The sequence below is a fragment of the Danio rerio genome, chromosome 3 (assembly GCF_049306965.1).
Source record: "Danio rerio strain Tuebingen ecotype United States chromosome 3, GRCz12tu, whole genome shotgun sequence".
Lineage (NCBI taxonomy): Eukaryota > Metazoa > Chordata > Actinopteri > Cypriniformes > Danionidae > Danio > Danio rerio.
Genome location: NC_133178.1, coordinates 6,145,086 through 6,160,000, shown reverse-complemented (window position 1 = coordinate 6,160,000; position 14,915 = coordinate 6,145,086). Strand labels below are relative to the sequence as shown.

General features: G+C 32.4%; 2 protein-coding genes across 2 annotated transcripts in view; both read left to right on the top strand.

The window, feature by feature from the left end:
* The window catches only part of LOC141375036 (uncharacterized), a 42,060-nt gene that overhangs the window by 17,847 nt on the left and 9,298 nt on the right, over positions 1-14,915 (top strand). The window lies entirely within an intron of this gene.
* Positions 9,045-14,915, top strand: part of LOC101883486 (uncharacterized) — a 25,270-nt gene continuing 19,399 nt past the window's right edge. Inside the window, exon 1 of the mRNA XM_073944095.1 lies at positions 9,045-9,111. The gene's annotated coding sequence lies outside the window, so the exon portion shown is untranslated. The remainder of the gene's footprint in view (positions 9,112-14,915) is intronic.

Below are 14,915 nucleotides of genomic sequence, written 5' to 3'. Positions count from 1 at the left end.
AGTTCTTATACAGGACATTCCATACTATATATGTACTTCACATAAAAACTTTTTACTGCAGCATTTTAAAGAAACGGGGGATATAACATAATATAAAGTACTATAAAAACCCCATTTTAAATAAGTAGAAAAAAACAAGGATCTGTTCTTATACAGGACATTTCATACTATACGTGTACTTCACATTAAACCTTTTTACTGCACTGTTTTGGAGAAACTGGTATTAAAATAGAAAAAATTACTAATAAGACCCCATTTCAATTAAGTGGAAAAAATCAATGGTCAGTTCTTACATAGGACATCCCATACTATATGTGTACTTCACATGAAACCTTTTTACTGTAGCATTTTAAAGAAATGGGCTATTAATATAAAATAAAGTACTACAAAGACCGCATTTTAAATAAGTAGAAAAAAACAATTGTCAGTTGTTATACAGGACATCCCATACTATATGTGTACTTCACATGAAAACTTCTTACTGCACTGTTTTGGAGAAGCGGGGTATTAACATAATAATATAAAATGATATAAAAAAACCCATTTCAAATAAGTAGAAAAAACAATGGTCAGTTCTTATACAGGACATCCCATACTATATATCTACTTCACATAAAACCTTTTTACTCCAGCATTTTAAAGAAATTGGGTATAAACATAATATAAACACAGCATTTTAAATAAGTAGAAAAAAAACATTGGTCAGTTCTTGTACAGGACATTTCATAGTATATGTGTACTTCACATGAACCTTTTTACTGCAGCATTTTGGAGAAATGGGGTATTAACCCATTATAAAGTGCTATAAAGACCACAGTTTAAATAAGTAGAAGACAACAATAGTCAGTTCTTATACAGGATATCCCATACTATATGGGTACTTCACATAAAGCCTTTTTACTTCAGTGTTTTGGAGAAACAGGGTATTAACATATTACAAAGTGCTATAAAGACCCCATTTCAAATAAGTAGAAAAAACAATGGTCAGTTCATATATAGGGCATCCCATACTATGTGTGTACTTCACATGAAACCTTTTTATTGCAGCATTTTGAAGAAATGGGGTATTAACCTATTATAAAGTGCTACAAAGACCGCATGTCAAATAAGTAGAAAAAAACATTGGTCAGTTCTTATATAGGACATCCCATACTATATGCGTACTTCACATGGAACATTCTTACTGCAGCATTTTCGAGAAATGGGATATTAACATATTACAAAGTGCTATAAAGACCCAATTTCTAATAAGTAGAAGAAAACAATTGCCAGTTTTTATACAGGGTGTCCTATACTATACACATACTTCATGTGAAGACTTCTCACCAAATAATTTTGGAGAAATTGGGAAATAACAAAATTCAAGTGTTTTAAAAACCCCATTTTTTAGAATTAGAATACAAAAATAGTCAGTTTTTGTAGAGGACATCTCATAAAATTTGCATACATCATATGAAGCCTTCTTACTACTACATTTTAGAGAAATGGGGCACTAACATAATATGAAGTACTATAAAGACCTCATTACTAATAAGTAGAAAAAACAATAGTCAGTTGTCATACAGGATGTCCTATACTTTATGCATACTTCATGTGAAAACTTATTACTGCACCATTTTCGAGAATTGGGTATTAAACTTATAAATTGCTTTAAAGACCCCTTTTCTAAAAAGTAGAAAAAAATAACAATGCTCAGCTCTTCCTATTGCTGAATACTCGTAGTGGACATCCCATACTGTATGCATACCTAATATGAAACCTTCTTACTGCCACTTTTTGGAGAATTGGGCCATTAACATAATATAAAGTGCTTTATGGTTTTGTACAGGACGTCCCTCACTGTATGCATAATTTACATGAAACCATCCTACTGCGGCATTTTGGTGAAATAGGTATCAACTTAAAGTACTATAAAGACCTAATTTGTAATAAGTAGAAAAAAACAACGGTCAGTTCTTGTACAGGACATCCCATACTATATGTATTTATCAGATGAAGACTTGTTACTGCAGTGTTTTGGAGAATTTGGGCATAAACATTATATAAAGTGCTTTAAATACCCAATGTCCAATAAGTAGAAACAATGGGCAGTTCACGTTCATGACATTCCAAAATATATGCATACTTTACATAAAACCTTGTCACTGCAGCATTTTGGAGAAATGGAGGAATAATAACATTCAAAGTGTCATAAAGACCCAATGTCTAATAAGTAGAAGAAAACAATGGTCTGTTCTTAAAAAGGACGTCCCATACTAAAGGCGTACCTCATATGAAGACTTCTTACGGCAGCGTTTTAGAGAAAAGGGACATAATTACCTTTTAGATGGCTATCAAGATCCCATTTCTAATAAGTAAAAAAAAAAAAACGGTCAGTTCTTCAATGGACAATTCAGTGGTCAGTTAGGTTGATGGCATCATCCCAACTGTCTCAAGCTATTATTGTACCATTACAACAAAATGATATTATTGGGGATGATGAGTGGTGCTGCTCCAAATGTAGGGTACAAAGACAAAGACAAAACAAATATGTTTGGTTAATTTCATAGAGATAGTTTACCCAAAAGTGAAAATGAACGCACTATGCACTGGCAATCAAATGGTTACAAACATTTATTAGTTCCTTCTTTTGGTTGAACACAAAAGATATTTAGAATGAACTTGAAAACTGGTAACCATTGACTTCCATTTTAGAAAAAAAAACAATTACTATGGAGGTCAATAAATTTAGTTCCTCAGCAGGAAGGAAACTGCAATTTTGTGTATCCCTGACACATTTGGAGTTGTGGAAAACTGTGATGTGCTGTCTGTCCTTGACACATTCGTCCTGTATCAAAACTGACCATTATTTTATTCTACTCATTCGAAATGGACACTTTATAGTCATCTGAAGAGTAATAACGCCCCATTAATCCAGATCACTGCAGTAACAAGTCTTCCTATGAGGTATGCATATAGTATGTGATGTCCTGTAAAAGAAATGACTGTTCTTTTTTCTACTTATTAGAAATGAGGTGTTTGTAGCAATCTAAAAGGTAACAATGTCCCAATTCTCCAAAACGATGCAGTAACAAGTCTTCGTCTGAGATATGCATATAGCATTGCATGTCCTGTACGACTGATCAATGTTTTCTTCTACTTAGTAGAAATCGGGTCATTATAGAACTTGCTGCAGTAAGAAGTCTTCATATGTACAAAAACTCATGATTTTATGTACTTATTAGAAATTGGGTGTTTATATCCATCTGAAAAGTAATAATGTCCCAATTCTCCAAAAAACTGAAGTAACAAGTGTTCATGTGAAGTACGCTTATAATATAGGATGTCCTGCATAAGAGCTGACCATTGTTTTCTTCTACTTACAAGAAATTGGGTCTTTGAAACACTTTAAATTATGTTAAACCTCATTTCTCAAAAACCCTGCTGTAATAAGGTTTTTATGTGAAGTACACATTTAGTATGGGAAGTCCTGTACAATAACTAATCATTGTTTTTTTTATACTTTTTAGAAATGGGGTCTTTATAAAATTTTGAATTATAATAATACCCAATTGTTCAGTAAAAAGGTTCCATGTGAAGTACAGATATAGTATGGGATATCATGTATAAGAACTGACATTGTTTTTTTTAACTTATTTGAATTGGGGTCTTTATAACACTTTATAATATGTTAATACCTAATTTTTCCAAAACACTGGAGTAAAAAGGTTTCAGGTCAAGTACACACATAGTATGGGATGTCCTGAATAAGAACTGACCACTGTTTTTTTTCTAATTATTTGAAATGCGGTCTTTATAGCACTTTATAATATTTTAATACCCAATTTCTCCAAAACGCTGCAGTAAAAAGGTTTCATGTCAAGTGCAGAAAGTATAGGATGTCCTGTATAAGAACTGACCATTGTTTTTTCTACTTATTTGAAATGGGGTTTTTATATTACTTTATATTATTATGTTAATACCCCATTTCTCCAAAACAGTGCAGTAAAAAGGTTTCATGTGAAGTACACACATAGTATGGGATGTCCTGTATAAGAACTGACCATTGTTTTTTTCTACTTATTAAAAATGGTTTTTTTATAGAACTTTATATGTTAAAACCCCGTTTCTCCAAATGATGCAGTAAAAAGGCTTTTTGTGAAGTGCACATATAGTATGGGATGTCCTGTATAAGAACTAACCATTATTTTTTTCTACTTATTTGAAATGTGGTCTTTATAGCACTTTATATTAGATTAATACCCCGTTTCTTTAAAATGCTGGAGTAAAAAGGTTTCATGTGAAGTACATATATAGTATAGGATGTCCTGAATAAGAACTGACCAATGTTTTCTTTTTTACTTATTTAAAATTGGGTTTTTATATCACCTTATATTATGCAAATATCCCATTTCTTCTAAACAGTGCAGTGAGAAGTTTTTATGTCGAAGACGCATATAGTATGGCATGTCCTGTTTTAGAACTGACCAATGTTTTTTTTCTACTTATTTGAAATGCGGTTCTTATAGCACTTTATAATATGTTAATACCTAATTTTTTTAAATGCTGCAGTAAAAATATTTCATGTTAAGTACACAAAGTATAGGATGTCCTGTAAAAGAACTGACCATTGTTTTTTCTACTTATTTGAAATGAGGTTTTTATATCACTTTATAGTATGTTAATACCCCATTACTCCAAAACAGTGCCATAAGAAGGTTTAATGTGAAGTACACGTATAGTATGGGATGTCCTGTATAAGAACTGACCATTGTTTTTTTCTACTTATTTGAAATGGGGTCCTTATAGCACTTTATATTATGTTAATTCCCCATTTCTCCAAAGTGCTGCAGTAAATAGGTTTTATGTGAAGTACAGGTATAGTATGGGATGTCCTGTACAAGAAATGACCATTGTTTTTTTTCTACTTATTTTAAATGTGGTCTTTATAGCACTTTATATTAGGTTATTACCCCGTTTCCCCAAAACAGTACAGTAAAACGGTTTCATGTGAAGTACACATATAGTATGGTATGTCCTGTATAAGAACTGACCATTGTTTTTTTCTACTTATTTGAAATAGGGTCTTTATAACACTTTATATTGGCTTAATACCTCGTTTCTCCAAAATGCTGCAGTAAAAAGGTTTCATGTGAAGTACATATATAGTATGGTATGTCATGTATAAGAACTGACCATTGTCTTTTTCTACTTATTTAAAAATGGGGTCTTTAAAGCACTTTATAACATGTTAATACCCCCTTTCTCCAAAATGCTGCAGTAAAAAGGTTTCATGTGAAGTACAGATATAGTATGGGATGTCGGGTATAATAACTGACCATTGTTTTTTTCTACTTATTTAAATTGGGGTCTTTATAACACTTTGAAATATAATATTATATAATATTATATAATATTATACAATTTCTCCAAAACACTGCAGTAATAAGGTTTCATGTGAAGTCCACACATAGTATGGGATGTCCTGTGTAAGAACTGACCATTGTTTTTTTCTACTTATTTAAAATGTGGTCTTTATAGTATTTTATATTATGTTAATACCCCGTCTCTTTAAAATGCTGCAGTAAAAAGGTTTCATGTGAAGTACATATATAGTATGGGATGTCCTGTATAAGAACTGACCATTGTTTTTTTCTACTTATTTAAAATGTGGTCTTTATAGTATTTTATATTATGTTAATACCCCGTCTCTTTAAAATGCTGCAGTAAAAAGGTTTCATGTGAAGTACATATATAGTATGGGATGTCCTGTATAAGAACTGACCATTGTTTTTTTCTACTTATTTGAAATGGGGTCTTTATAGCACTTTATTTTATGTTAATATCCCGTTTCTTTAAAATGCTGCAGTAAAAAGGTTTCATGTGAAGTACACACATAGATTAGCATGTCCTGTATAAGATCTGACCATTGTTTTTTTCTACTTATTTGAAATGGGGTTTTTATACCACTTTATGTTATGTTAATACCTCATTTCTCCAAAACATTGCAGTAAGAAGGTTTCATGTGATGTACACACATAACATGGAATGTCTTGTACAAAAACTGACCATTGTTTTTTTATACTTATTTGAAATGGGGTCTTTATAGCACTTTATATTATGTTAATACCCCATTTCTCTAAAATGCTGCAGTAAATAGGTTTCATGTGAAGTACAGATATAGTATGGGATGTCGTGTATAATAACTGACCATTGTTTTTTTCTACTTATTTAAATTGGGGTCTTTATAACACTTTGAAATATAATATTATATAATATTATATAATATTATACAATTTCTCCAAAACACTGCAGTAATAAGGTTTCATGTGAAGTCCACACATAGTATGGGATGTCCTGTGTAAGAACTGACCATTGTTTTTTTCTACTTATTTAAAATGCGGTCTTTATAGTATTTTATATTATGTTAATACCCCGTCTCTTTAAAATGCTGCAGTAAAAAGGTTTCATGTGAAGTACATATATAGTATGGGATGTCCTGTATAAGAACTGACCATTGTTTTTTTCTACTTATTTAAAATGTGGTCTTTATAGTATTTTATATTATGTTAATACCCCGTCTCTTTAAAATGCTGCAGTAAAAAGGTTTCATGTGAAGTACATATATAGTATGGGATGTCCTGTATAAGAACTGACCATTGTTTTTTTCTACTTATTTGAAATGGGGTCTTTATAGCACTTTATTTTATGTTAATACCCCATTTCTCTAAAATGCTGCAGTAAATAGGTTTCATGTGAAGTAGAGATATAGTATGGGATGTCCTGTACAATAACTGACCATTGTTTTTTTCTACTTATTTAAATTGGGGTCTTTATAACACTTTGAAATATAATATTATACAATTTTTTCAAAACACTGCAGTAATAAGGTTTCATGTGAAGTCCACACATAGTATGGGATGTCCTGTGTAAGAACTGACCATTGTTTTTTTCTACTTATTTAAATTGCGGTCTTTATAGTATTTTATATTATGTTAATACCCCGTGTCTTTAAAATGCTGCAGTAAAAAGGTTTCATGTGAAGTACATATATAGCAAGGGATGTCCTGTGTAAGAATTGACCATTGTTTTTTTCTACTTATTTAAAATGCGGTCTTTATAGTATTTTATATTATGTTAATACCCTGTCTCTTTAAAATGCTGCAGTAAAAAGGTTTCATGTGAAGTACATATATAGTATGGGATGTCCTGTATAAGAACTGACCATTGTTTTTTTCTACTTATTTAAATTGGGGTCTTTATAACACTTTGAAATATAATAATATACAATTTCTCTAAAACAGTGCAGTAAGAAGATTTAATGTGAAGTACACATATAGTATGGGATGTCCTGTATAAGGACTGACCATTGTTTTTTTTCTACTTATTTAAAATAAACTCTTTGTAGTACTTTATATTATGTTAATACCCCGTTTCTTTAAAATGCTGCAGTAAAAAGCTTTTATGTGAAGTACACACATAGATTAGGATGTCCTGTATAAGATCTGACCATTGTTTTTTTCTACTTATTTGAATTGGGTTTTTTATAGCACTTTAAAATATGTTAATACCCTGTTCCTCCAAAACACTGTAGTTAAAAGTTTTCTTGTGTAGTACAGATATAGTATGGTATGTCCTGTATAAGAACTGACCATTGTTTTTTCCTACTTATTTGAAATGTAGTCTTTATAGCACTTTTTATTAGGTTATTAGCCCGTTTCTCCAAAACGGTGCAGTAAAAAGATTTCATATGAAGTACACATATAGCTTGGGATGTTCTGTACAGGAATTGATCATTGTTTTTGTCTACTTATTGGAAATTGGGTCTTTATAACACTGAGTAATGTTAATACCCAATTTCTCCAAAACACTGCAGTGACAAGTCTTTATTTGAAGTTTAGAATGTGATGTCCTGTATCAGACCTGACTATTGTTTTTTTCTACATATTTTAAATGAGCAATTTTTTTTCCAAATTGCTGAAGTAAAAAGTATTCAGATGTAGTATATATGCATATAGCATGGGACATCCAGTATCAAACCAGATCAGTCTTTCATTTAACTTATGTCAAACAATGTATTTATAGCACTTTAAAGACTTTATAGCTCAATAATAGCACATTTCTTCAAAATGCTGCAGTAAGTTATTATGAGGTATGCATATAATATTGGATGTCCTGTCCATTGTTTTCTTCTGCTCACCTAAATGAGGTCTTTTACATGAGGTATGCATGTACATCCTGTATCAGAACCAAACTTTGTTTTTTTTCTACTTATTTCTTTATAGCACTTTAAAGTGTGTTAATGGTACATTTCTCCAAAATGCTGCAGTAAAACAGGCTTCATATGATGTATGCTTAGTATTTGACTTCCTGCATCAGATCTTATTGTTGTTCTATTCTACTTATAACAAATAATAAGGTCTTTACAGTCATCTAAAGTGTAATAATGCCCCATATCCCATATACTGAAAGAAGCATACATTTTTAAATCCCCTTTAAATAAAACCAACATATATTTGTAACTTAAACAATGCTATGTTGGACTACTTCATGATTATTTTCACTTTCTGAGGTTAGGCGCGTTGTATAAAATTGCATTCAACCTTATTTGCAATGTACTGTAGTTGGCTAGGATAAATAAAAACGCATTCTGGGTGTTTAGAAATCGTATATTTATTCTGTCCGTTTGATCTGCTTTAAAATCATTTGAAGCAAAAAGATAGACTTGAGGAAATTAAAGGTAAGCCCAGAAACCAATTTCTTAAAATAACAACAGTCAAAAAAAGCTAATAAATTGTTTAATAAAGCATACGTGGGAGGAAAGGGGGATAAAACTTATATTTCGTTGTTATCTCTCTGTTCTGGGCGAAATGTGTGCTCTGTGGAGCGCTCTCTGTGTGGCTGCTGACATTACCGTAATGATCATAATACGCGCGCACCGAAATATAAAGCGCGGCTGGCTTGACTGTGTTTTTCCGAACCGCGGCTGGCTTGACCGCAGTTTCGCTTCTGTTAGATTTCAGCTCCGCAGAGTTTATTTAATGAGCACAACAACTCACTGACTTGTGCTATTCTGCTGTGAAGCGATCGGAAAACACTGGACTTTTCAGCTGCAACTTCATACATAATCAGGTATGTTTCTTTCTTTGTTTATTTGTTTATATTCGTCTCAGTGTTCAAGAGTGTTTCTATTGGGCTGTTCGCGTTACTGTTGGTTCCCAGAACGTTGTTTTAAGGTTTGTTTTTGTTAGCCGGAAAAGTTTTCTGCTCGGAAAGTGTTTGTTTTGGTTTGAACATTTACGTTTCGTCATCATTCAACTTTACGTAGTAAAACCACATGGGTCCGTGTACGTTTTGTTCATTTGTTTTCCATTTTCAAACGGAATAAAGGAAATGAAGAAAACGGCCGTTTTTCCGTTTTTCTTTTGCTCACGAGAAAACGAAAAAACGAGATTTTGGCTGGATTTTCGTTTTTTGGTTTAGGGTAGGAAAAAGGATAAACGACTTTAAAATTCATTTTACACATGTAGGCGGTGCTGAAACGCCCACTTTCCTCTAATTGGTCAACCAAATCTGCGCTCGTGACGTCACCCTCAAAATAAAAGCCTTACACGCAGGCTTTTAATTATTATTATTTAATTATATATTAACTAAGTTTACATATTCTATCATTTGAACCACACACAGTTAGCAGGCTTACATTCATTGCGTATGTATAAATTAAATAAAAACGTAAAGCAGTATTCTTAGACATTTGTCATTAAAATAAGGTCATAGTTCACTGCCAAGCTTCTTGCTGCTGTGCACCTGATGCAGAGCAAAGATAGTCATTTCCGAGGAGCACCTGGTTTGCATGATTGTTTCAGAGCAAGGGCTTTATAATAATAATAATAATTATTATTATTATTATTATTATTATTATCAGTTACTAGTGTTTTTATTGTTTGGTGTGTTTTTTTTCTTTTTAATAGTTGTTAGCAGAACCAGAATAAGAACACTTTGGGCCCTGCTATAAAAACAAAGGGTACCATTTGTTTTCATTTATTTCTTCCTATTTTAATTATATATTGTAATTATTTATTTGATAATTAATACTATTTTATTGCAACGCCAAAGTAGGCATGTCTTATTATTTTTTATTATTATTTTTTATAATTATTATTTTTTATTATTAAATTTGCTGTTATTGTAGGCTAGATGGCAGGCTTTAAATATTTTAAATAACATTTACTCATAACCTTACTAATTCGAGAGCCGAACCTAAAAAAGTTTAAGTGCAATAAGCCTGTACAATAAAGGGAGCCGCAATGCATATTTCTAGCGCATTCTTTCACTCAACAATTATTGCTGGAATAATGAAATAAATTTCAAATTAACTAATTAAACACATTATAGTTGATAAAAAAAATTGTGTCTAGTAGTTCCGACAAACAGATGAGCTCGCTACATGTGCGTTGCGCTAATAATTTGACATTTGCTCTTCTTGAGAAAGTGCTACAGCGGGCCCTGCTATTTCACATATAAGGTTAGTGATACGTATTTTAAATTAGTATTGCACATTATTCATTCATTTTCTTGTCGGCTTAGTCCCTTTATTAATCTGGGGTCGCCACAGCGGAATGAACCGCCAACTTATTTAGCAAGTTTTTATGCAGCGGATGCCCTTCCAGCCACAACCCATCTCTGGGAAACATCCACACATACACACACACTTATACAGTACGGACAATTTAGCCTACCCAATTCACCTGTACCGCATGTCTTTGGACTGTGGGGAAAACCGGAGCACGCGGAGGAAACCCACGCGAACGCACTACACTACTGAATTAGACACACAATCTCAAAAAAAAACTTGATGCTTATTTACATTATCTAAAGTCATTTCTTACGAGGTAGGATCTGTTGTTGTATTATATATTTTCGTTTTAATATGCAAATAATTTTCTTTAATTTGTAATAGGCCTATTGTCCCTCATTGCATAAAATAACCAGCCTTTGTATTCAATATGTTTGTAAATTGTTTATCCAGTTTGACGCAAGCTAAACAACATTTTGGCCTGGTTTGCTTATTAAATGAGTGATTTTCACGGAGAAACAAATCATCCATCCACACAGTTTTGTATAGGACCTGTGTGAACAAAAATATACACTTCATAGCCTATAGGAAAATGTATCTGTTTAGAACCAATTTTGTGTTGTATAATTAAAAATATTAAAAATACAATAAAAAAAGGAATAACATTTGAAGTGCAATGCTTCAAAGATCCAATACGCTGCATGCAGAGCCAAAACAAAAACTGGTTTGTTTGTTTAATAAAATAATAATATGAAATTAAAGTGAAATAGTTCCATAACCTGTATTATAACTGTAGTCACTCTAGATGACACATCATCCGTTGCGCCGGTCAGTTTCACCTTTAATCAAGAATGTGCCAGAACCAAATGAGAATATTTACAGATTACCTCGGAATGAGACCTCGGTCTGTGAAGGATGCAGAACACAGAAACTCGTTGAGAATGGAGATGCATGTTAGATGTTTTATATCCCTTTAGATATTGTAAATAAACAACAAGTTTTTATAGAGATTGTGTCATGTCTTTTCTTTGACGCACGCGATGAACAGCCCCGAAAAGGCGCCTTTATTTAGCCTGTAGCCTAAATAATAGTTTAGATTTTATAACATATAATGTTCCATTACTTTAAATGTATAATGTTTTTTAACATTTATGGATTATATAAAATATATAGTTTATATAAATGCGCTCTGATCATTCAAGGATCATAATGCGTTGCATATTCTTCTTATTCTTCATTAGGCTTGATCCGTAAATTGTGTATTTTATAAACTGATCGTTTATAAGGACTAAGCTATTAATAACTGTAATTCCTCGAATGGAAAAGTCTTGATTAAAGAAAAAGAGAACTTAATTCGACATATGCATATAGTGCGCTTATTTCTGTGCGCATCACGTGCTTTACCGAATTACCTTTTTTATTATTTTATGCAATAGTAAATACATCTGGCAGCACCGAAAAGAGCAAATGCCAAGTTATTAGCGCAGCGCACAGACAGCTAGCTCGTCTAGTCTGAACCAGGGGTTTTCAAATTATTCATTGCACACCGATCCCATTGCATTTTATTTAGGATAAACCACTTATTTAAAATTAATTAATTAAAAGGTGCGTACTCTCCAATACACCACTGAATTATAGTGTCATAATATTTAATAATTATAATTAAGATAGACACCTGACCTCCATTTAATAAACAATTTATTTGCCATACTCTGTTAATTTGAAGTTTAAAGTTTAAATCATTTATGTTAAACTTAAATTATTTAAAAACTTAAAAAGACTTAAATTTAGTCATTTAAGACATTTTAGGTCATAAGTTTGCATACATTGACCGTTGCATTTAGTATAGGCCTATTCTGGTCTAAATAAGCTTTTTGCATCTTAGGTGTTTACACACACAATTAAGCAGTTATACGTACATTTAATGTTACTTTGAAATTACTTTTGATGTAATAAATAATCCTAAATAGTTGGAAGTGTTAACATATTCTTGAAATGTAGTTATTTTATGACTATGAAATTTATTACTAAACAAAGTGAATCGTTATGAATTTGCCAAGAAATAATCCACTTTACCACTGTAAAGCAATGCCCCACACTCACTAGAACGGTAGAACCTGGACTGTATGATATGTTCTGTATGTAAAATAGAGAAAATAAGCAAGATGCGCTTTCAGTCTCATGCAGCCTTTGTGAAATATAGCGCGTCACAGCAATGAACTAAAAATAAAACCACCCTTGAAATGCTGGCGATCTTAATTTTTTCAGCCTACACTGACTGAGAATAATGTTGCACTATTTTATTAACAAATAATTAGAATGTTTTTTTTTCCTTCAACACATTCATCATTACTTTTGCCTGTGCAGGTTTTTTGCACGCGCTTGAGCGCGAAGGCATCTATTTTCAGGTGCAAGATGCCACTTTGGGTGGCACCAGCACACTCTGCCTCACCTGTGGCTATGTCCCTGCTACAATAATAATAACAACAATAATGACAAAATAATAATAACAAATAATAATAATAAGACAGGCCTACTTTGACGTTGCAATAAAAAAGTATTAATTATCAAATAAATATTTACAATAGGCTAAAGGCATATATTAAATTAAAATAGGAGAAAATCCAATAGAAACAAATGGTACCATTTATTATAGCCCCATGCAGGGTCCAATGTGTTCTTACAACCATTGAATAACTAAGTAAATAATAATAATAACAATACTAATAATAATAGGCCTAATAATAATAATAATAATAATAATAATAATAATAAATTATTATTTTATACAGAGTAGGCTATTATTTAGGCCTACAATAGCTCTGAAACAATCATGTAAACCAGGTGCTGCTCGGAAATGGCTTTCTTTGCTCTGCATCAGGTGCACAGCAGCAAGAAGCTTGGCAGTGCACTATGACCTTATTTTAACGACAAATGTCTAAGAATACTGCTGATTTACGTTTTTATTTATTTATACATACGGAATGAATGTAAGCCTGCTAACTGTGTGTGGTTCAAATGATAGAATATGTAAACTTAGTTAATATATAATTAAATAATAATAATTAAAAGCCTGCGTGTAAGGCTTTTATTTTGAGGGTGACGTCACGAGCGCAGATTTGGTTGACCAATTAGAGGAAAGTGGGCGTTTCAGCACCGCCTACATGTGTAAAATGAATTTTAAAGTCGTTTATCCTTTTTCCTACCCTAAACCAAAAAACGAAAATCCAGCCAAAATCTCGTTTTTTCGTGAGCAAAAGTAAAACGGGAAAACGGCCGTTTTCTCCATTTCCTTTATTCCGTTTGAAAATGGAAAACAAATGAACAAAACGTACACGGACCGTACACGGACCATTTTTTGACTCATTATTTCGTTTTGGTTTTGTGTTTGTTTTAATATTTCGTTTTAAGTTAATAAGCTGAATAACAGATGAGTTTCCGTTTTTTCTGCCTACAGAATAAACAGAAAAACGAAATATTCATCGTTTTTCTGATGTTTCGTTTTCCGTAATAAAAGGAATAATCAAATGAACGGATGATACACGGACCCACATGTTACTGTTAATGTTATTGAGATAAAGTTGATTTTACATTCACACATTCGTTCATTTTAACAGTCCCCATATTGTTTACAATGCTACTTTGCTGTGTTCGGTCTTAAATCACGCGTAAATTAGCCCTGTTTAATTGACTGTGTGATTATTTAGTTCAAATGGCCATTTATCATTCATTCATGTTCTTTTCGGCTCAGTCCCTTTATTAATCTGGGGTCGCCACAGCGGAATGAACCGTCAACTTATCCAGTATATGTTTTACGCAGGGGATGCCCTTCCAGCTGCAACCCATCACTGGGAAACATCCATACACACTCATTCACACACACACACACACACACACACACACACACACACACTCATACACATGGGGAGAACATGCAAACTCCACACAGAAATGCCAACTGACCCAGCCGAGGCTCGAACCAGCAACCTTCTTGCTGTGAGGTGAAAGTGCTACATCCTGCACCACCGCTTCGCCCCAAATGGCCATTCATTAAATTATAAATAATTTCTTAATGGACTCAATGTTCCCATCTCGCCTAAATAATCTGCTGTTGTATTTGATGTCATCTACAATTATTAGGTTATTCCAAGGCATCCCCTATCTTTTTATTTTCCCACCTTTAGACCCGTCTACTACAAGTTAAGGCTGCTTGATTATGGAAAAAATCATAATCACTGTTATTTTGGTTATAATTGTAATCAGGATTACTCAAAATGATTACTGTTGAAGTCAGAATTATTCGCCGTCCTGTGAAATTTCTTTTTTTAATAATAAATATTTCCCAAACAATGTTTCACGG